Genomic DNA, 22,265 nt, shown 5'->3' with positions numbered 1-22,265 from the left:
TCTCTTTTAAACAACTTGGATTCTTCAAGGCTCAGCCCTTCATCTTTCTCAAATCCTCTATGGTTTCTCAGGTTTTTTTTTTTTTCATACAAAGTATCTTTTATTAAGAATTGTACAAGCTGGGCATAGTGGCACACACCTTTAATCCCAGCATTTGGGAGGCAGGGGTAGGTGGATCACTGTGAGTTTGAGGCCACCCTTAGATTACACAGCGAATTCCAGGTAAGCCTGGGCTAGAGTGAGACCCTACCTCAAAAAACAAACAAAGAAAAAAAGAATTATACAGAATAAAATTTGCAAATAAATAGTTTGTATGATCTAATGTATTTTGTTTTCAGATGACTAATAGCTTCATAATTAAATTTTGTCAGAATATCATTTATCTTTGTTATTACTGCAAAATTGTAAGACCAAATAATTACAACCACATAATACTTGACAAAGTTGCAGTATCTGACAATACTTGGATAATGGGGAGGATCCAATTAAAATATTAACATAACTTAAGTTTCAAAAACAAATTGGAGGAGTTATTTTGGTTTTGCATTACAGAAAAAAAGATCAGATTATAACGTGGAAACAAATAGCTTAAATTATTTTTTGCTTGCTTTTATTAGAGACAGAGAAAGGGAGGAGAGAGAAAGGGAGAGAGAGAAAAAAATGGATTTACCAGGGCCTCTAACCACTGCAAATGAACTGTAGACATATGTGCCACCTTGTGTATTTGGCTTACACGGGACCTGGAGAATAGCACCTAGATCCTTAGGCTTTCTTAAAAGCTAAGCCATCTCTCCAGCTCTTTTTCATTTATGTTTTAAAATTTATTTTATTTTCCATTTTTTGAGAGATGAAGTCAACATACACATTGCAATCCCTGTCTGCTCTGGTCTGGCACTCTCATATGAAAAACATCTACTAGATCTGGTAGGTCATGTGTGAGGTGTCCACCAGACCAGACCCTTTGCTGACTTTGCCTTGTTCTTCCCCCTTCATTTTTCTCACTTGGCCTTCAGCTTTTTCTTCTGTCTCTTGTTCATCCACATTGGGTACTGACCAGTCTTGTCTAGAAGAGACTTTTGTTTCTCTTAATCTCAGCCTCCATTTTCTTGTCATCTTTCTTCTCTTCCATCATATACTGTACTTTCTCCTAGCACTATTTGGGTACCACCACAGTTTGTTATCTCTTGAACATCTTCCATTACAGCATCACTATCAACTTTCAGAATACTTTTAAATCTGTTGAACTCCTTTGGGGTATTCGTTTTTCTCTTTTCAGCAAGCGTCTTCCTTTTCCATTTACTCTGTAAGCTTTTAGCCATGTTTTACCTGAGGAAAAAACACACTCAAATCTGTAGCACACCAAATGGAAACTCAGTTTTCTAAAGGTGATCCTGAAACCTCATTTTATAATTAGCATAATAATGTAATTCAGTGCACTTATAAATTTAAATCTCAGACCTGAAGCTGATCAATGGCATGTAGCTAGCTATACTAGAGGTAGAAGGAGTTCATATATTTAAAGAGAGATTGAAAAACAATTAGAAGTGCCTTATAATTATAATATTATAAGAGAACAGATGAATAAAGTAATAGTAAAGTTTGACCACTCCTTTATCAAATCAGGAAGTAACACATGTGTCTGTAACCACAGTCCTGTCAGGGGTAGAGACTGGAGGATTGTTAGGGTTTGTTTGCTAAAAATCAAACAGGCAAAGCTGGGTGTGGTGGCACATACCTTTACAGCCAGCACTTGGGAGGCAGAGGTAGGAGGATCTCTGTGAGCTTGAGGCCACCCTGAGACTACATCGTGAGTTCCAGGCAGATAGCAAAGAGAGGACACCCAATGTTCTCCTCTGGCCTCCACAAACTTGTACAAAGTATGTGTGTATATATACACACACATGGCTACATATGCATCACATCATAGCACACATAATCTGCACACATACACACATACTATAAACTAGAACAAAAAGAAAGCATAAATCTCAAGGATTAAATGGAATAATTTTCCATAAAATTACCACATAGATAAAACTATCTCTTAAAATATGAAAAAATATAGATAACATATGAAAAAAAGTATACCATAGGAATAATGAACCTAGGACTTAAGGTAATGAAGGAAGTAGAAAGATAGCTCAATCACAAGAATAATGATGTATGATTATATGGAAATTATTTTCAAGTTTCCAACTTTGGTTATGGGTAATAGATTTGTGGTTGCCTATTGAACTCTTAGAATTAAACTTAAATAGTTACCTATTTTACTTATTTCAATGTCCATGTATATAATAATAGTGAATGATGTCAGGGACCAATAAATAATATTAATAAAGTTCTGAGAACCTATGTTCCATGTAGGTACAAGTCTATAATAATGGGAATATATGTGATCTAAACCAAGCTGTAACATTTATGTAACTTTTTGCTATACACTGTTATCTTTGTCTAAAATGCATAATTATGTAATTTAAACTTTGTACATTAAGAGAAAATATTTTATAGAGTTGGTTATAAAATACAGGACAGGGCTGGAGAGATGGCTTAGAGGTTAAGCGCTTGCCTGTGAAGCCTAAGGACCCCAGTTTGAGGCTCGATTCCCCAGGACCCACATTAGCCAGATGCTGCACAAGGCGGCTCATGCATCTGGAGTTCGTTTGCAGTGGCTAGAGGCCCTGGTGTGTCCATTCTTTTCTCTTTCTCTCTATCTGCCTCTTTCTCTCTCTGCTGCTCTCAAATAAATAAAAAAAAAAAATGAACAAAAAAAAATTTAAATACAGGACCTCTTCCATGATAGGTAAGCATTCTGCCACTAAACTTTAGTCTACTTTGTGTTGTTTTGTCATAGGGTCCCTGTTCTCCACATTCCCACCACCTGAAGCCTCTGGTAGCTCTGGAAGTGTCAAAAGAGGTTTAGATCATAAAGGCTGGGGAGGCAGCATAGTTAATTAAGCATGTGCCTTGAAAGCATGGGGATCTGAGTTTGGTCTCTGGAGTGTATGAAGCAAGAATAGGGCATGGTAGTTGGAAACAGGCAGATCCCTTGGGTTTTCTAGTCCAGCCAGTCTATCCTAGTTGGCAAGTTCTAGGACAATGAGAAAAGTCTCAAAAATTGTGGATTGTCCTCTGGACTCCACAAATATGCATACATGTGCATGGACATACAATCATTCATGTGAAACCCCACACACATGAATAAGCATACACACACAAACATAGAGAGAGAAAGAGGGAGAATTTGAGTCCCTCTTTCCATTGAAAAATAAGTTAAAGATGTTGGTTATTGATAAGTTAATGTGAATGGGTAAGGTAATCTTTTGTGAATACACATACAAAATTATCATACTGGGGCTGGACAGATGGCTTAGTGGTTGGGCACTTGCTGTGAAGCCTAAGGACCCCGGATCGAGGCTCGATTCCCCAGGAACCACATCAGCCAGATGCACAAGGGGGCGCACGCATCTGGATTTCGTTTGCAGTGGCTGGAGGCCCTGGTGTCCCCATTTTCTCTCTCTCTGCCTCTTTCTCTGTCTGTGCTCCCAAATAAATAAAAGTAAAAATAAATATTTTTTTAAAATTATCATATTGTATATCTTATATGCAAAAAAGAAACTCTAAGGCTGGAGAGATTGATTATTGGTTAAGGTGTTTGTCTGCAAAGCCTAAGGAAGCAGTTTTGATTCTCTAGTATCCACATAAGCCAGATGCACAGGTGCCTCATGTGTCTGGAGTTCATTTGCAGTGGCTAGAGGCCCTAGCATGCTCATTCTCTCTCTCTTTTTCTCCCTATCTGTCTCTCTCTTTCTCTCTAAAATAAATAAATAAAAGAAACTCTGAACTAATTATGAATAATTAATTTCTGGATGATTGAAATTATTTTGCATTTCATATAGCCAACTGTAGGTACCCTCTGTCAAATCTTAGCATATTGTTGGTAAAAGCAAAAGTCTAGACACTGGTACTGGGGTAAGGTTGCATTATTATCATTTTATTTTTTATTTTATTTCTGTGTGTGTGTGTGTGTGTGTGTGTGTGTGTGTGTGTATACCATTTCTTGCTCCTGGATGGGGATTGAACCTGGGCTGGCAGACTTTGCAAACAAGCATCTTTAACTCTTGAGCCAACTTCCTAAACTAAATTTATTATTTTCATGAAAGAAGTAATGATCAAGTCAAAGCATGCTGGGTAATCAGTGCACCTATCACTCAAGATTTTGTGGAACATCTTGGAATTTAATACTTTAACCATAATGAGAAATAAAAACACAACAGAAAGTTTAACCATGGTACTGTTGTCCTTAGGCTAAGACAAGGGTTTCCTTCATTATAGCTCATGAATATGCAACTGATGCTAATCAGTATTCGTGTTAAGTGATTAAAAATAATTTCAAAATTTTGCATCTCCAAGAGAACAAGACATTTACATCTTACCACATGCTCTTTTTTTTTTTTTTTTACTGGGTTGGACAAGTGGTCCATTGCTTACTTGAAATTTGTCAACACAGTCTCAACAGCATTGATCACTATGTTGCTTTATCTCCACACTAAGAATGCTGTGGGTTGGCATACTTGCAACAAGCCTCACATCCATCTTACATGCTTATTCATGTGTCAGTAAACTTCTTGAAATAGAAGCCTTACTTTGTCTTCTTGATGTTTGTAAAAGTGTAGAAAGCCCAGAATCAGTTGGCAGAGGGTTGAGGTGTGTTGTACAACATTCAATTTAACCAAGAAAGATTTTTTTGATGCTTTATGGCAGTTTAAGGACTATAACAAACAAATTTACAACCATTCCTTCAGAATTATAGTCTGTTAAGAGTCATAACTGTGAGTAATGGAATAACAAAAAGGAATTTACAGAATTCTTTCCTGGGCCAAAATATTTTTGAATGTATATATTTTCAAGGTGACAAAAGTTTGCTTTTGTGGTACTTTGTACTGTTAGAAAGTACTTTATGTGGCACTTTCACTTGAAGATTTTGTTATTTTATAATCCAATTTATATTATTGCTGTATGAATGCATTATTAATAAAACATTTGCAATTCCATATTTTTACATTTATGTGTGCACAAAACTAAAAGAATGCAACACCAAATGGTCCCAACATGTTAACATAAGTCTCTATTTAGGCAAGATCAAATTTTAGTGACAGAAATCTATGTTTATAATTTGAGACAAATGATCATGAACAGTAAAAATAACTTAGAGAAGCTTAAGGACAACAATAAAACACCTATGAAACAATTAGCAGAAAATGAATTTAGGCCAAACATAACCCAAGAACAGAATGGACAGCCTCTAGCTTGACCATTCATTTTCTCTTTAGCTCTCAATAACGGATCCGTAATTACAATCTGGGCATATTGCCACATGGCTAAAAAAGAACAGTCTCTTAGCCTGCTTTTCAGTTCTGGCGATCAAATGACTAATGTCTGGGTGAAGCTATGTTTGCAGAGTGTTGAGTGGGACATTGTTGAGGTTACCATTCCCCTCCCTTTCTCTTACTCTATTTGATGAATGGAGTGTCTTCTGATTTCTTGAGTCCCAAGTGACCCAGAGAATAGGAGATACGTGGTATAGAACAATACAGGACATCTTGGGACTGACACAATAGAGTCATATATAGTATAGACTCTGATTACTCCATACTTTTTTTTTCTATAAAACCATATATCATGTTTTCTTGGGTATTAAATCATTGAGATAGACTGTAATCCTTACTAACACATGTAACCCATACATAGACAATGATGCTTGTTTCACTTATATATTAAAATAATGAAATCTTCATATTCATTTCTGATTTCAGGATCATTTACCACCTTTCATTTAAATTTAGTTTAAAAAATACTTCTAATTCTTTATCCTTCTACTGTCTTATCCAAACTGTTTCATACCCCATGTATAAATATTCCTTTAATAGTCCTATAATATTATGGCTAATGCTTTTTACTCATTTTTTACACTGTGTCCATTCCACTTTACATTCTCAAATACCACTTTCTTTAGAAAGCAACTCCACCCTTTCAGATGTTTTTAAACCTCCAACTTAGAAATCTTCTTTCTCCATACTTATACATATACTTAATGCATACTCTATGAAAACAATTTGTTTGCTACATATTGTTTATTTTGGCCTTTTATGAGTTTATTTGTGTTGGTCTGTGAAGTCTGCTTAAAGCACTAGAAAGCATTTTCCTATTCATTAATCCTTTCTCCTTGATCTTGAAAAGGGGTTTTATATTTTCCTACATTAACTGCTCTTAGTGTGAGATCAGGGCCTGGATACTGTTGTTTCTACCTTTTCCATTTCTCTGGAATTTCTACACTTCATTCCGTATCTATGTTCACTGCTATAATCCAGACCACATCTTTGATCAAAAACTGGAGCAGTCTTCTCTCCTTTATATTTTTTACTCTAACGTGATCTTAAGAAAATTTGCTTATTAATGTCACACCAAGCTTCCAGCAGCTCCTCCAAGCCCACATATTAGTTGTTCTTTCCTTCTTTGTCAGTTTTCTAGATCTGTCAAAACAAAGTAATAGCTACTGGCATGGTATCCCATACCTTTAATCCCAGCACTTAGGTCCCTGAATTACCACACGATGAGTGGGTGTGACATCAGAATGTATTTTGTCACAGATCTGAGGCTGGAAGCACAAACTCAGGGTTCTTTCCTCCTGAAGTATCTCTACTTGGCTTGCAAAGCCTGCCTTATTTCTGCCTTTTCACAAGGTCCTCACTGTGATCATAGACCCCACTCTCTCTGTGCATTCTAATCAGTCGTCTTCTTTTTTTTTTTTAAATTTTTTTTTGTCCATTTTTTATTTATTTATTACTTGAGAGCGACAGACACAGAGAGAAAGACAGATAGAGGGGGAGAGAGAGAATGGGCGCGCCAGGGCTTCCAGCCTCTGCAAACGAACTCCAGATGCATGCGCCCCCTTGTGCATCTGGCTAACGTGGGACCTGGGGAACCGAGCCTCGAACCGGGGTCCTTAGGCTTCACAGGCAAGCGCTTAACCGCTAAGCCATCTCTCCAGCCCTAATCAGTCGTCTTCTTAAGGATACAAGTGAGATTTGATTTGGGCCCATCCAAACAGCTTCCTTTCATCTTCTAGTTATTTAAATGACCTGTTTCAGGGTCTGGGAAGACCTCATCAGTTAAAAAATTTTCTCATATTCTTTCAGCTCATGTTGATTTCCAAAACTCATGTAAAGCCATATGCACAAAGAAGCAAGAGACCCTGGTGTACCCATACACTTTCTTTCTCTCTCTCTATCTCTATCTGCTTGCAATATATGTATTCAAATGCCCTGCTTCTTAAAATAGTCATTCTAAGGTACTGGAGTTAGTCAATATATAAAAATTCACTTCAGCCTAAACATCTCATTGCTTCAAGGCTAACAAAGTCCTATCTTTGCAGTTATCTGTCCTTAATTCCATATTTAAGAACTTTGCACAGGTTTCTCCCTTTCTGTTTTTGCATATTCAGACTTCTGCCATTTTTTTTCTTTGTGATCCTTCTCAGAACATATCCATCTGGGAAGTGTGCATGTAATTCCCTTCTTAATCTTCAGCCCTGTTTTCATGTTTCCTACTGATGAGAGGTATGTTGGTCAGATTTCTATCACTGACAAAATAACTAAGATAGGCTAGAGAGATGGCTCAGTTGTTAAGTGCTTGCCCATGAAGCCTAAGGACCCCGGTTCGAGGCTCAATTCCCCAGTATCCACGTAAGCCAGATGCACAAGGTGGTGCATGCATCTGGAGTTCGTTTGCAATGGCTGGAGGCACTGGCGTACCCCTTTTCTATCTGCCTCTTTCTCTCTGTCACGCCCAAATAAGTCAATAAAAATAAACAAAGTTTTTAAAAAAATACATAAGATACACAACCTGTAAGGAGAAACAGAGTTTCATTGCTTTAGTTTATGCTTGCTTGGCCTTGTGGAAGCTGAGTAAATCATGGTGGGTGTTCATGGGGGAGAAAGGTTGTTCATTATAGTCTCTAGACCAACAAAGAAAAGCAGAAGAGGCTGAGGCTTCAATATTACCTTCAGTGACATTCCAACAAAGCCATAACTTTCTTCTACTAGGCCCCAACTCTACAAGGTACCTACATCTTCCAGTAGTACCAATAGGGCCAAGCCTTTTACACATTGGCCTATGGAGAACCCTACCAACTCTTAGAAAGGGCCCTATTATTATATTCCTATAGTATTTTTGATTAAATTTCAAAAAGTCTGAATACCTGTTGAATCTGAGATCCCAAATTCAAACCCAAGGTACCTACTTCTGTGTAGTATACTTCTTGTATACTAACCATTACATATTTCATTAATTTGTCATTAAAACTCCTTGCCCTGATATGTCATCCTATCAGGAGTTGGTTCCTACATGATAAAACTAGTTTTATTTTCAACTACTACTCTAAACATTATTTTATGCTTGGGATTTAAGGAAAAGAGAAAGTTGAACCAGGTTTGAAATAAAAATCTATTGGTGGTTTCATTTCCCTAATGTACAATGGAGAATGGCACTTTAACATTTTATATGATAGCTTCTGAATCCACAGACTGACAGAAAGAAATAGTTGCAGATAACAAGTATGACTTCAGTATAAGAATTCAAATAGACTAAAGTTGTTAAAAAGAAAAGGCATATTTACACATTTTTTTCTGATCATATTACCTTGTTTGATTTCCTCCCTTGTCAAAAAAAAAAAAAAAGTCCAAAGAGTTATGAGGGCACCCACTTATGTTAGGAGGATGGCAAGTGTTAAATTGCGGACATGTTTTTTTTTTTTCTTCAGGCAATTACTCCAACTGTGCAGAAAGATATTTATCCCAACTTTATGTTTTTTTTCTCTGTTTATTTTGTTGCAGCATGTGTTCTGAATTAAAACACTAGAATGGTGACTGAATTTTAAGCAAATGTCTTAGTTGCAAAAACAACATTGTAGTTTAAAATAATAGCTTAGTTAAAGCCAGTGTACTAAAATGGGTAAAAGCAACAATTACTGTGTTAAAACTGTTCCTGTATTGAACAGCAGTGAGTCTTTGAGCAAACAAATGTATTAATCTTGATCACAAGTAGAATGATAGTAATAGCGCCTGATTCATGGAGTTGTTAATCAACTAAATAATAATGAATATCATCCAATTAACATAGAGGGAAGCACAAAGAGGAGTCTTATTGTTATTGACATTTGATCTTGCCTCTAGAAGACTGTCCTATCCATGGTTTTTTCCAGTGATGATTTATTGGCCTTTTCTGGCTTGAGGAGCCTGTGATGAACAGAAAAGCCAAGCTCCTGATTTCAGAGCATTCCAACTAATATCAAACCTTCTGGAATTTACAAATCTAAGATCCGGGTCTGGAGTGATGCCTCAGAGGTTAGGGGTGCTTGCTTGCAAGCCTGCCTGCCTGCCTGGCTTCATTCCTCAGTACTCATGTAAAGTCATATACCCAAAGTGGCACATATGTCTGGAATTTGTTAGCAGTGGTAGGAGGCCCTGGCTTGCCCATTCCTCCCTCTTCTGTCTTCCCCTTTCCCCCCAAATAATACATACATATACATATATATATATATATATTTTAAATCTGGGCTCTGATTTTAGACAGCAAAGGTTCAAACTTTCCCTTACCATTTGGGTAGCTATATTTCCTAGTCAAAATTACTTTAATTTTCTGTAACTGTTTTCTCCTTCCTTAACAATTGAAGACAATAATTAATGGGTCTGTCATCAGCATGTGACTATTAAATGAGTCAGTAAATCTAGTTCTCTTAGAAATTGCCAGGCATATAAAATGCATTTAGGTAATGTTTGTTAGTTAAACCAAGCAAATTTAGAGCTATTTTACAAGACTGTAGTTTACAAATAAGACTGTCAGGAATCTGAAACCATAGGCAATATCAGTGTAAACTTAATAAATTCAAAGATATGAACAAAAGACTCATTAAATGGTTCTATGTGTTTATTCTCTGCAGCCATAAACTTATTAAGACCTGACCCCAGCCTCTTTAAAGAAACTTGCAACTCAGTACTTATTATAATGGAAATAATGCTCCAAACTATCATATTATAACATAATAGGGGAATGACACTGCTCCAGTACTTGTATGCACAAGTAGATATTATCTATATTTCATATAGTCTAGAACTCATTCTACATTGTTACATTAAAATAAAAAATACTTTAATTAAAAATGTCAGTTTCTGCCTATTTAAATTGAGCAACGTGGTTAAAAGTGCATGCTTTGTGGTAAAGTGGATATAGGTTTCATGCTAACTCATTTGTGGCAAAATAGCTTTGTTACCTTTGATAAATTTGCATAAACTTCAATCTTCCTATAATATGAGGATATAGAAGGTTAACTCTGATGATGTACATAAGTCACATCACATAGCTGTTGTTCAATAAATGGAAGTTTTCATTATCATTAACATCATCACATCTGGTGTGTTTGGTGTGGGAGTCTCTACTAAGTGTTGGGGAACAGCATATATGACATCAACCTTGCTTTTCCTGTTTCCAGTGTAGTAGGGAAGGCACGGCAGTAAAGAATAACTTCAATCTACAGCAAAGTAATTCATTAATGGTTAAATGCTATGAATCAGGGGAGGAAAAGAGTGTTCTGAAATCAAATATGACAGAGCAATAATGTTCAGGAAGTAAAAGGTTAAAGAGTCTTCACTGGAAGAGATAACATATATGCTAAAGTCATTTTGCACTTTTCAGAGAATATGAAGAAATAGACAACACTAGAAGAATGCGGTAGTAATTGTCTGCCATTTGATGATGTTGAGATTTGGGAGCTGGTAGACCTTACTGGACCTTTGAGTTATAATAGTATATTCTCAATTCTGTAAATAAATGACAAGTGTATGCGTAATGAATGGAATAATACTATGATCCTGAAAAGGGAGGGAGAAGAGGCAAAGATGATTTTTATATTCCATTTTTATGTAATGAATAACAAGTGTGCTTGATTTTTAAACAATCAAATAATTGAGGAAAACCATTGAGGAAATTGCATTTTTACAAGAGAAGTAAATGAATGATTCTTGTTGAAAGTAATTGAATATTCGTCAAGAACATCATGTTCCTGACAATTGTTTTTGGTTTGTTGTTTTGTTGTTTCAAGGTAGGGTCTCACTCTAGCCCAGGCTGACCTGGAATTCACTATGGAGTCTCAAGGTGGCCTTGAACTCACCATGATCCTACTACCTCTGCCTCCTGATTACTGGGATTAAAGGTGTGCACCACCACAACAGGTTCAACACATTTTTGTAAACCACAACTCAGGACAAATGAAAGCCTCCTCCCTATATGGTACATGACTTCCCACAACATTCTTAAGGCCTGAACAGCATCCTTGGAATATTAATGTATGTGTAAATGACTTAAGTCTATTTTTAAAAAGGGAATTAGCAAAAGACAATGGTCTTTATGTGAAGAGCAACCAGGAAGGCAATTTCAAGCCAGACCCTTTTTGGAAGGGTGTCTGTCTGCTCTACATGTTGAATTTCTTTCATCAGTTTAATCTCTTGATTTAAAGCTGCAAAATTCACATCTCATAATCAACTGCCACATTGTCTTGTTAATTGATGAGGCTATGCAATTAGAAATCATAGTTTAAAAATGTCTTTTTGTTGGAAATAGTTAAGAATGAGTCTTATCCCCACTTCCATATCAGGACCATCTACTAATTAGAGATAAGAATTAGAACCCTTCAAAAAGCATCAATCCTCATGATCAAAAGACACTTTATAGATTAATACCAGGGTCAAAGCACAGGTGCAGACCCTCCATTTCAAACACTGCAAAGAATCAGTGTCCAGAATACATCTAGGAGTATCAAATCTAAAAAGGGCAAAAAATTTCATGTTTCTTAAATAGCAATTAACATCTTAACATCAAATCCACTGTTCACATCAGTTTTCCTATATGCACGTCTTGATGCTTCATTTCAAGCTTTTCCCTGAACCACCCGCCCCAGCAGATGTTGGACTCCTGCAATCTGACTGTGAGTTAGTCTTTGAAAAATCTTCAGCAGTAGAAATGGTTAGTGGCAGGGAGTCGCCAGTGGTTAGCTCTCTCCAAGCGTTAAACCTGGATGGATCCTTCACTCCTCACCTCAACAAAGAAAGCCGGCTCACACAAAATCCAAAGCAGATTTATTCCTGAAATTCATTCAGACTGCTCCGCTGTACTGGTCCACCGACCAGGGCAAAGCAAGGCTTACCTTGGAAGGTTTTGTTACTGATTATTATTTTATTATTGAGCTGCAATTAGGAACAGAAATTTCATTTGCTCGAAATCCTCTTCTGGTTCCACTTTTTCATTCCACAACTCGACCGTCAGCTTTCACGTGGGCATTATTTTACCCTCAGTCAACCAGCTTCCAACTTGTGGAGGATCATTCTTAAAAAAAAAAAAAAAAAAAACAACAACAACAACAACAACAACAAAAAAAAAAAAAAAAACCAAAAAAAAAAAAACCACCCAGATTTGGAGGAGCGGCTCAGGCGGAGCCCATGGAGGAGCTGCGCACTTTCCTGCAAATGCACCTAGCGCCATCTCCATGCTGTATCACTTTGGTGTTTTCTGCCTGGATTTCCCCAAGCCCCTGAGATTCGCAAAGACCCTGGCGGAGAAACCCACAGCAATTCAGCGTGTCCAGCGCTTACAAAGCGACATAATGCTCATTCGGTGTAGGATGTGCAGAGAATAAAGAAGAATCAGGGTTAAAAAAAATAAATAAAACAAAAGCAACGTAACCAAGCTCTAATAGGAAAAGTTTACTTTCCCTCTTTCCGTGAGCAATGCATTCTTGCTGTGCAGTCCGGGAAAGAGAAGCTTCCACTGGATGGATCCTTTGCAGGGAAGTAGTTGTAGAAGATCCTAAGATGCTTGCTTCACTGAGCAAAGACTCTCTGGCTTCCCTCGCCCAGACTCGTGATGCTTCTCAGCCACAGAAGGCAGAGGAAGAAGTTGAGGCAGGAGCTAGCAAGAATTGCATTATTACTTCTGTTTCAAAAATCTTGGAAATGGATGCTGAAAGGGCTGGGTCTCTAGACTGTCAACCCCTCCCCTTTCTCCACTGAGAGGTTCACTTGCTTATGGGTCGTTTACCTTATAAGTGAAGAACCCCAAATTAGCCCCGTTCCTGTTCCAGAAGCTGGCCATCACCAGACCCGGGGCAGCTCTTGACAAAACCACCCCACGTTCGCATGAGGATCTCCCGGGGGTGGGGGCAAAGTTACATAAAGGGGAATGGACAGGAAAGGTGTGCCGAAAGAACACTGTGTCCAGGAAATGATGTTGAGGTTCTTCTACGCCAAGCATGTCGGGGAGGCCCGCAGCTCCCAGGGGATGCGCTGCAGTTTTCCTAGGTAAGAAGGGTCAAGGTGGCCCTGGAGGGTGTCCTTGGGAGCACGGTTAAGCTGAAGTCCTGCGATCTCACTAGGAGTCCCAGTCAAATCTCTGTCCAGGAGGAAAGAGCCGGGGATGGAGGTGTGGAGACAGGGAGGGGAGCCCGGAGGTGGCCGCACGGACGTGAGGGGGTTTTGAGCCGAGAAACAGCCAACCCGCAACCCGCTAACTTGCGCGGCGCGAGTGCCGGAGCTCGCCGCGCCGTCTCCGCGGCTAGGGGCGGCGGGCGCGGGGCTGGGCGTGCGTGTGGCTGCGCGCGCGCGCGGGGGTGCGCGTGTGTGCGGTGCGTGTGCGGTGCGCGTGTGCGCGCGGTCCGCGCCGACCGAGGCCGCGGGGACCCAGCCGCCCGCCGCCCGCGTTTCCGTGCTGCCGGCCGCGGGCTCCTCCTCAGCCGCCCTCCACGCTCGCCGGCCGCTTCCCCTCAAAGTTTCCTCGCCGCGGACACCTCCGCGCCCGGGCGGCCCTGGGAAGACGCCGGGCGGAAGCCTCGCCCCGCGCGGTCTCTCCGTCCAGCACCGGGTGGGCGCCTCGCCTCGTCGCGACCCCGGCGGGCTCCCCAGAGGAGCCGGGAACGGGGAGGGGCTCGTGCGGAGAGCCTGAGACGAGCGGCGGCCGGCGCGGACAGGACACGAGCGGCGTCCTCGCCCGGCGCGGCTCCCCGGGAGGCACTGGCGCGTTGGTGGGGTTTCACAAGAAAACTGGATAGGCGGCCAAGTTGCCTGAGCAGGACCCGGGAGGCTCCGGGTGCCGGCGAGCCCGTCCCCGACCCCGCGGCCGCCGGCGAGGTTTGAAGGCGCCCGCTCCCCCCTCGGCCCGCGGTCCCGCAGCCCGTGACGGGAGAAGCCGGCAGCGCGCGGCGCCGGGCAGGTGCGCCCCGCCTCAGCCCACGGACCCGCGAGCCTGGCCGCCTCCCTGCCCTGGCGTTCTGAGGACATGGGGGCGAACGAACGGCACCTCCAGGTAACGGACCCCGCAAAAGCGCGGCGCGAATCTCCAGAGAGAACAACTTAAAATGGATGTTGGGGATGGGGAGGGGGCTGGAGGCAAGTTCCGAGGCTCTCCCGCGGCTGTCGCCACGCAGTTGCCCGCGGCCGGGAGAACCGCTCCGGGCGGGCCAGTCGGGGAGCCGCGGGCGCGGACCGCCCGGCCCGGGGAGCGGCGGGGAGCCCGAGGGAGGATCCAGGGTGGGCACTTTCGGAAAGCCACTGGCTGGTGCGTGTGCGATTGGGTCGTCTGATTTCCAGCGTGGCTTTGGTTTTCTTTTTCTTTTTTTCCTCCTTCAGTTTCCGTGGCGAGGTTTTTCTTGGCTTCGGCCCCTCCAGACCCACCCCCTCACGGCCGGCCGGAGAGTTCCTGGCCCGGGCAACAGCGGCCGGAGCGCGGTGCGGCTGAGCTGGGCGCAAGCGGGCCGGTGCGGGCGGCGGCGTGCTCGGCCCGGCCGGGCGTGGGGCGGGGGTGGCTGCCGGTGCCCACGCCGCCGCCTGGCCGGCTCGCTGCAGCGGGCGTCGGAGCCCGGGCGCCGCAGGTCGCCTGCGGTTCCCGTCGCCTCCGCTAGAGGCCCCCAGCGGGCGCCGCGGAGCGTGTGGGTGTGGGGGGCTTCTGGAGGCCGAGGGGCGGCTTGGGGGAGCCGGCGTGCCTGCGGGGCGGCGGAGCCGGCGCGGCGACGGCGGGGGGCGAACCGGCCGGGATCCGGAGTCCGTGATCCAGGGTCCAGGTGCGCGTCTAGGCTGCGCGCCGCGCCGCGGTGTCAGTCCAGGCTGAGCCCTGGAAAGCTGTGCCCAGATCCGGAGCCACTTCGGGGATGCCAGCCTAGTCAGTGCCCTGCGGGCATCCCCTGGAGGTAATTCCTCTTTCTACGTCCTCCACCCTTCCTCTCCTTCTTTAACCTCGCTCAGGCTCAGGTTGGGGAGAGGGGAGAGGGGAGGAAGGTCCGCGTGGAAAGGTGCCATTTAAAGTCTCCTCGGTGGGGCTCTGGAACCCTGTGTTGCCTGCCTACCCAAGGCATCTGCTGGCTGTAAAAGTTTTTTTTTTTTTTTTTTAATTTATGTTTTTTGAGGTGATCGCCCGGTCTGGGCTAGTTGCTCCGAGGTGAGCGAGGGGACCTGCTGGCTTCCCTCTGAGCTGCAGTGGACGGGAGTGCCTGACTACAGGGATGGGGTGTGGCAGAGAAAAAGAAAACCACACCCTCCGCCTTTCCTCCCCTTTCCTCTTCACCCCATTCAGCGTAGTACTGCTCTCCTTTCCCAAGGGATTGACTCTGAAAACAGAGCAAAGGGGCTCTGAGACTTGAAGGGAGGGAGCAAGAGAGAAGGATAAGAAGGGACTCATTGCTGGAACATTATGGGAGGAAGGAGGGTGAACTTAAGCTTGTGTGTTTGGGATGTGTGTGATGGCAGTGGGTGAGGAATAGCCTTGAGTTCATATTGTTTGATGAAACAAGGTTCATTTTACCTTTCACACTGCCTTTAGTAGCGCAATTTACTCAAACCACTAACACATATTATTAGTGATAGGTACTGCCTTGGGCATAGTGGCAACTGAGTATATTGAATTGTAATATGGAAGCCATAAATGAATAGATAAATAAATAAATAATGAGGTATTACACGTACTTGGTGCGATACCTCTGTCAGAAATAAATGTTTTCCAGTGTGCTCTGGTGTTTGTTTGCTCATGTCACATGTAGTCCTCGTCCACTCTGATGCAATTTTAGGGTCCTCTAAGAATGCCTCTTGTTATACTAAACCACTTGAAGATCAGTATTGAAGAGACACCAAACAAATGAAGGAGCATAGAATTCTAACAGTACAGCATAAAAGCCCAGATCTAGCAGTTATGAAACCTTTGGAAGCATGAACAATTCCTTTTTTTTTTTCTTCCAGAACTGGGAAGCAGTGGTTAACATTTTACAGAGAGATCTTTCTCAGGATGCTCATCCTTTTGTAGTGTGAATTATTTCAGTACAGCTTGAAAGGGAGGACGGGAATAAGGAAGCACTCCCTGCTGAATACCAAAAAAAAAAAAAAAAATGTTTAATGGAATATTGTTGAGCATTTCACTCTATTATTGTTTAAACGGAGTGACTGACTGTTGGTGATGGATGAGGTCCTTTGGTTATTATTCATGTGGACAGAATCCCCTATTTGCCTTATTGATTAAAGTAAAAATGTTAGTTAATATTTTTATGTAACAGTTGTAATTTAATATAAATGGAAGAAAGATAATGTATTGATTTTTCCATTGAAGAATATCACCTAGCGTCTAGCAGAAGATGTGTATAAAGTTACTCATTCAGTATTACCTTAGTTAGAGCTCTGTGAGAAAGCAAGGATCATTGTCTCACTGAAGTCCTCAGTAGGATGGTTTGGTTTTTCTTTTTTTTGTTCATTATTTATTTATTTATTTGAGAGCGACAGACATAGAGAGAAAGACAGATAGAGGGAGAGAGAGAGAGAATGGGCGCGCCAGGGCTTCCAGCCACTGCAAACGAACTCCAGACGCATGCGCCCCCTTGTGCATCTGGCTAACGTGGGACCTGGGGAACCGAGCCTTGAACCGGGGTCCTTAGGCTTCACAGGCAAGCGCTTAACCGCTAAGCCATCTCTCCAGCCCAGGTTTTTAAATATGTTGTTTCTTTAAACTTTATGATGTGAAAACTTATCTAAATCTGCATATATAGATGCAACTCACTTATTTGTTGGGTTGAATTAACCAAGGTAAAATAACACTATGGGGCTTAATTGTCTTTCTGAAACACACTCTTGAAGCCAAAAGAAGATGCTCTAGTATAAAAAAAAAAAATCTATGGAGATGATGCTTACGTGGAATTGTATTGTTTTGACATTTAATTGAATCAAACTAGTGATGCTGGTTTGTAATCTCAAATTCTTTTTAGGACTCTCGCTCTAGTGTGTGTGTGTGTGTGTGTGTGTGTGTGTGTGTGATTTTAAAAGCGTAAGTGCTGAAGAGTTCCACCAATACTGTGCACCTGAAAACCATCTGAGTCCTCTGAAACTTCATGTTAAGAATAAAGAAGTGACAGGAAATTGTCACAAATTAATTGGCTTGATGCTTCAATTAAAAACTGATTAGTATCTGGCTCTGGTAGTCATTATGGTTGATTTCATTTGGTCTCTAGATATTCTGTGAAAGGACTCTAGGTGGAAATGTTTTCCTGTAGTACAAGGAGAGGAGGTCACTCTGTATGCAAACAGGCTTGTCAGTTACTGATTCTCCAATTTGGTTGCTTTTTATCCACAAGGCAGCATGCTAGATTGAAAAAGAAAAAAGACATAAATTTTCTGGTTTTTCATGAACATTTCCCTCTGTTGATAGTCCTCACCCAACCTCTTTATGACTTTGATGAAAAGATATGTCACCAAGCCATATTCTTTTATAGTTTAGGGGCTACTTTGATACTTAAAAAAACAATTTTAATAAAAAACACTATATTTCCTGAAATAAATTTAATTTTAAACAGCTATTTCATAAGGAAAGAAAAGTAGAACAGAGGAAACAATTTAAATTCTGTTTCAGGCTTACCTGTTTAACTTCACTTACCTTTGTAAATATTTTACTATGCTTAAAAAAAAAACAAAACTAGTCTTCCCTCCTTTCCTTCTTTCCTTCCTTTTTGTCATTCCTGTCCTTTATAATGAAAGCCAAAAAGTTTATTATTTTTATTTTTTTAATATTTTATTTTTACTAATTTATTTGAGAGAGGAAAAGAGGCATAGTGAGAGAGGCAGAGAGAGGGAGGGAGGGAGAAAATGTGTGTGCCAGGGCTTCCAGCCACTGTAAACGAACTCCAGGTGCATGTGCTACCTTGTGCATCTGGCTTATGTGGGTACTAGGGAATTGAACTGAGGTCCTTTGGCTTTGAAGGCAAGCACCTTAAACGATAAGCCATCTCTCCAGCCCCCAAAGTTTATTTTTTAAATGGGAGGTAGTCTTAAGATATCAAAGATTGTTGTATGTATTGTGAATTCTGTATTTAAAACACTGCACCAGAGTGTGGTTTTGATTCTTTTGGGAATCTGAACTGTAAGCTGGTCATCTCTTTCATTGTGGATGTGTCTTAGGTCTGGCTGCAACTCCAGTGGCTTTTGTTTATGGGAAGCAAAGGAAGATGAGTAGTCACTGGAGATAAAGAGATGACAAAATGTGTTTATCCTTTCAGTAATTTACTTCCACATTGTTAACTCTATTTCCTATGTAAATTATCCAGTGTAATCAAATGTGAAATATTCATGTTAATCAGATAATTGAGTCACCCTTGTCAGTGTATACCTCTTCAGAAATTAGTAACACCTTTTAGGAAACCTTAACTTCATCTAAGCCTTTAGTGATGTTACCTTTGTTTCATCCTTTCATTCTTTTAAAGCATCTTTTTGAGAAAAAAAATATTTTGGTAGTACTGTTCAAATAAAGTTTCCTACAGAGAAAATCCTGGTTTCAAATATTTCCCAAGTGAGATAGATTACATGTTACTGTGAGACTGCATGAAGAAGTAAAACATAGTGACTGACTTCAGAAGACTTGAATACTTATGTCTCTTTTGACTAACAGTGTCACTTTGGAAAAGTTCTTTACTTTTTTTTAAGGTTCAGTATTGATTTTGGCACAATGGGGAAATTTATGTTGACTCACGATTTTAATGTTTAAAATTTGATCATACTTATTTTTGAACTTTGGAAAAAAGACAGAAATGTTATGGTGCCATGTAAATGTCAGACAAACAGTATGTCATAAAATAAATAACACACATATAAAGTGTTATTTACCAAACTTTTGTAAGGAAGGATATATTGTTGAGATGCTTTTGATTATGTGATTCTTACCCAGTGTCATGAAAATCCAATTTGAGTTATATATGCATTGGTGATGTTTCTCCAATGATATCAATGTAGCACAGAAGATGATTCACTCAGTTACTAATATGGCACAAATTTTGTGGCGTGTGAAATTCTTTCAGTGAATTTTGTGTGAGACATAAAAATGCTTTGGGTCATTTTAGCTATTCTAAAAGAGTTATGATGACAAAAAAGAGGCAAGGGTAAGCAGAATGAAACATCATTTATGATAAAGTTTCAGTGGAGTCCCTGTTCTTTCTTCTTGTGTTTGGTAAATATGACACAGGGTAATAACTTACTGATTTCATTAAAGTCAGCCAAATTGCCATATATTTATGAAAATTTTAACAGTATTTAGTTTGTGGAATAGTGGTTTAATGTTTTAATCACTAACATTTAGCACAAACATCATAGTATCTTACCTTTTTAGAAAAAAAGGCTTAAGAAAACTCAGTTTGTTTTGTTTTAGTGGTTTTCATGCCACTAAATAATACTAAATATCATTAGTGATGTTATCTCCATCTAGTTGATTAAGAAGAATGTGGCAGATAAGAATAAAATTCTAAAGTCTGTATTGTAATAATGATGTGCTCATTAAACTACGGAACTCCTTGAACTTGGAACTGGAATTATTACTTACTGTTTTGAATAAAGTGTGAGGACTACTAGGATCCAAAACAAGAATATATTTGTTGCTTTTCTTAACATATTCACTAGTTACTATTAAAAACAGCCTGTCTTTGCTGGTTTCAAGTGTAAGTCAAGTACCATTTCCTTCCCTTGAGCTTTAGATTCATTGTCAGTATGAGTTTACTTTCTCTGCAAAATAAGTAAGACTAAATTCAAACTAAGTACCTAGGCTAGAAAACAAATTGCTTTCTTGTTGAGATACAATAGAACATAATATCAAATTGTCTATAAAGAGAAAATTATTGTCTTTACAAAGAGCATAACCAAATTTTAGTGCAACAGAAATATATGCATAAATCTTAGATTCTCAGCACATTTCAGCTTCTAGATATAACACTATAGTGTTTTTGAAATGGATTCTAAATTGGGCTGCATAAGAGTATTCTGTGTCTTCATACAATCTCATTCTATTATAATGTGTCTATGGTTAGCTGCAAGATATCTATCTAGTAGCCAGCATGAAGGGAAATAATTAGCATAAAAACTATTGCACCCAGTGTACCAGGGGAGCCAACGACAGTGCTTTGTGATAAATGTTGATTTCAAAACAGTGGGCTTCATTTTTCAAAAGGGAAGTATGTTGATCATCTTAATAATTTTTTACTGGACTTGAGACACACACCCTTTTTGCTATATATATCACCCTACACTCATACACTTGTATATGTACATATAGAAGGAGAGGAAAACTTGGATTGTCATCTGCTGGTTAAGCATATGTTACGGATTGCAAATGATTTCTCTTTATTCCATTTCACTTGTATGTAAGAACTTGGTGTCAGTTAAGTCCATAACAGTGAACATGTTAATATTTATCAATGCTAAATTGATTTTCTGTTTGATATTGAGAATACAAAGGTGAATGTGAATTGGTTCTTGTTCTTTTTTTTTTTTTGATTTTTTATTTATTTATTTGAGAGCGGCAGACACAGAGAGAAAGACAGATAGAGGGAGGGAGAGAGAGAATGGGCGCGCCAGGGCTTCCAGCCTCTGCAAATGAACTCCAGACGCGTGCATCCCCTTGTGCATCTGGCTAACGTGGGACCTGGGGAACCGATCCTCGAACCAGGGTCCTTAGGCTTCACAGGCAAGCGCTTAACCGCTAAGCCATCTCTCCAGCCCTGGTTCTTGTTCTTAAGCATTTGATAATCTGGTTAACCAGAGAAAGCAGAAGTTGGCAAGCTAACAAAAAGAGGATGTGCTACCATCTCATTCAGGAACTGCATGCGAAGTTTTTGTTATTGACATATCTCTGTAAAATTAAAATGTATTTATCCTGGGCTGGAGAGATGGCTTAGCAGTTAAGGTGTTTGCCTGCGAAGTCATAGGACCCAGGTTCGATTCCCCAGGTCCCACGTAAACCAGATGCACAAGGTGGCACATGCATCTAGAGTTCATTAGCAGCAGCTAAAGGCTCTGGCATGTCTATTCTCTCCTCTTTCTGTCTCCCCCACACCCAGCAAATAACAGGTACTGGACAGGAATAAGTATAATAAAATATATAATAAAAACAAATAATAAAAAATATGTATTTATCCCATCACTAGGCAATTTGGATTTGACTGAAGAAAGACAGGTTTGGAAAGGATTTGTAAAAGGGGATGATATTCAAAGGAGAAGGTGTTTAATAATAGATATGTAACCTTGCTAATAATCTTAGCAAACCAAATCTGTCAAAAGATATTCTTTATTGGTGCATTGGAAATGATGAAAACATTGATAAACTGCCTCTGTTCATACTGGAATTTGGAAATGTGTATCTAATTTGGTGTCATTGCAAACTGATTATAACCCACTGGAATAAAAGTAAAATATTTTTTGTTTAAGCAGCTATTAAATGAGAGATAATTGTAATTATTGTCTAGAAGTTTCACTTTTCACAGTGTCTTCAGAAATGCTCCCCTGAATATGTAGTGTTATATTACATATACATATACAAGAAAAAGTGGATAACTTGAATGGCCCTATGTCTTTAACGAATATATATTTGTAGATAAAGCCACTTTGTATCAGATCAGAACTGAGGGGAAAAGCAAAGCGTATAAATTCACACTTTGGAACAATTTTCAGCAATAAAAAGGAACAAAAAAATGCATACTACCAGATGGATAAACCTTAGGCAATTATACTACATGAAAGAAGGCAGAAACAAAGGACCCTGTATTGTATGCTTCTGTTCATATAAAATGGACATAAAAATAAATCAAAGAATGTCAGAGCCACATGTTGGGTCATGATATGCAGAGACATTTATCTTACCCATAACTGTGGGCTAAC

At 40.2% G+C, this 22,265-nt stretch overlaps 1 protein-coding gene and 1 pseudogene across 2 annotated transcripts in view; one reads left to right on the top strand and one right to left on the bottom strand.

Moving 5' to 3' along the window:
- Window positions 1-929: 929 nt before the first annotated feature.
- Window positions 930-1,319, bottom strand: LOC101596316 (annotated as a pseudogene).
- Window positions 1,320-14,370: 13,051 nt separating this feature from the next.
- Window positions 14,371-22,265, top strand: part of Lingo2 (leucine rich repeat and Ig domain containing 2) — a 1,280,444-nt gene continuing 1,272,549 nt past the window's right edge. Inside the window, exon 1 of one of the 2 annotated variants that reach the window (XM_045160274.1) lies at window positions 14,371-14,406. The gene's annotated coding sequence lies outside the window, so the exon portion shown is untranslated. Of the gene's footprint in view, window positions 14,407-15,153; window positions 15,287-22,265 lie in introns of those variants that run through there. The other variant, XM_045160271.1, reaches the window with a different exon arrangement.

The sequence above is a fragment of the Jaculus jaculus genome, chromosome 1 (genome assembly GCF_020740685.1).
Source record: "Jaculus jaculus isolate mJacJac1 chromosome 1, mJacJac1.mat.Y.cur, whole genome shotgun sequence".
NCBI classification, from domain to species: Eukaryota; Metazoa; Chordata; class Mammalia; order Rodentia; family Dipodidae; genus Jaculus; species Jaculus jaculus.
Note: the sequence above shows the minus strand (reverse complement) of the source record. Positions and strands in the feature narration are given on the sequence as shown.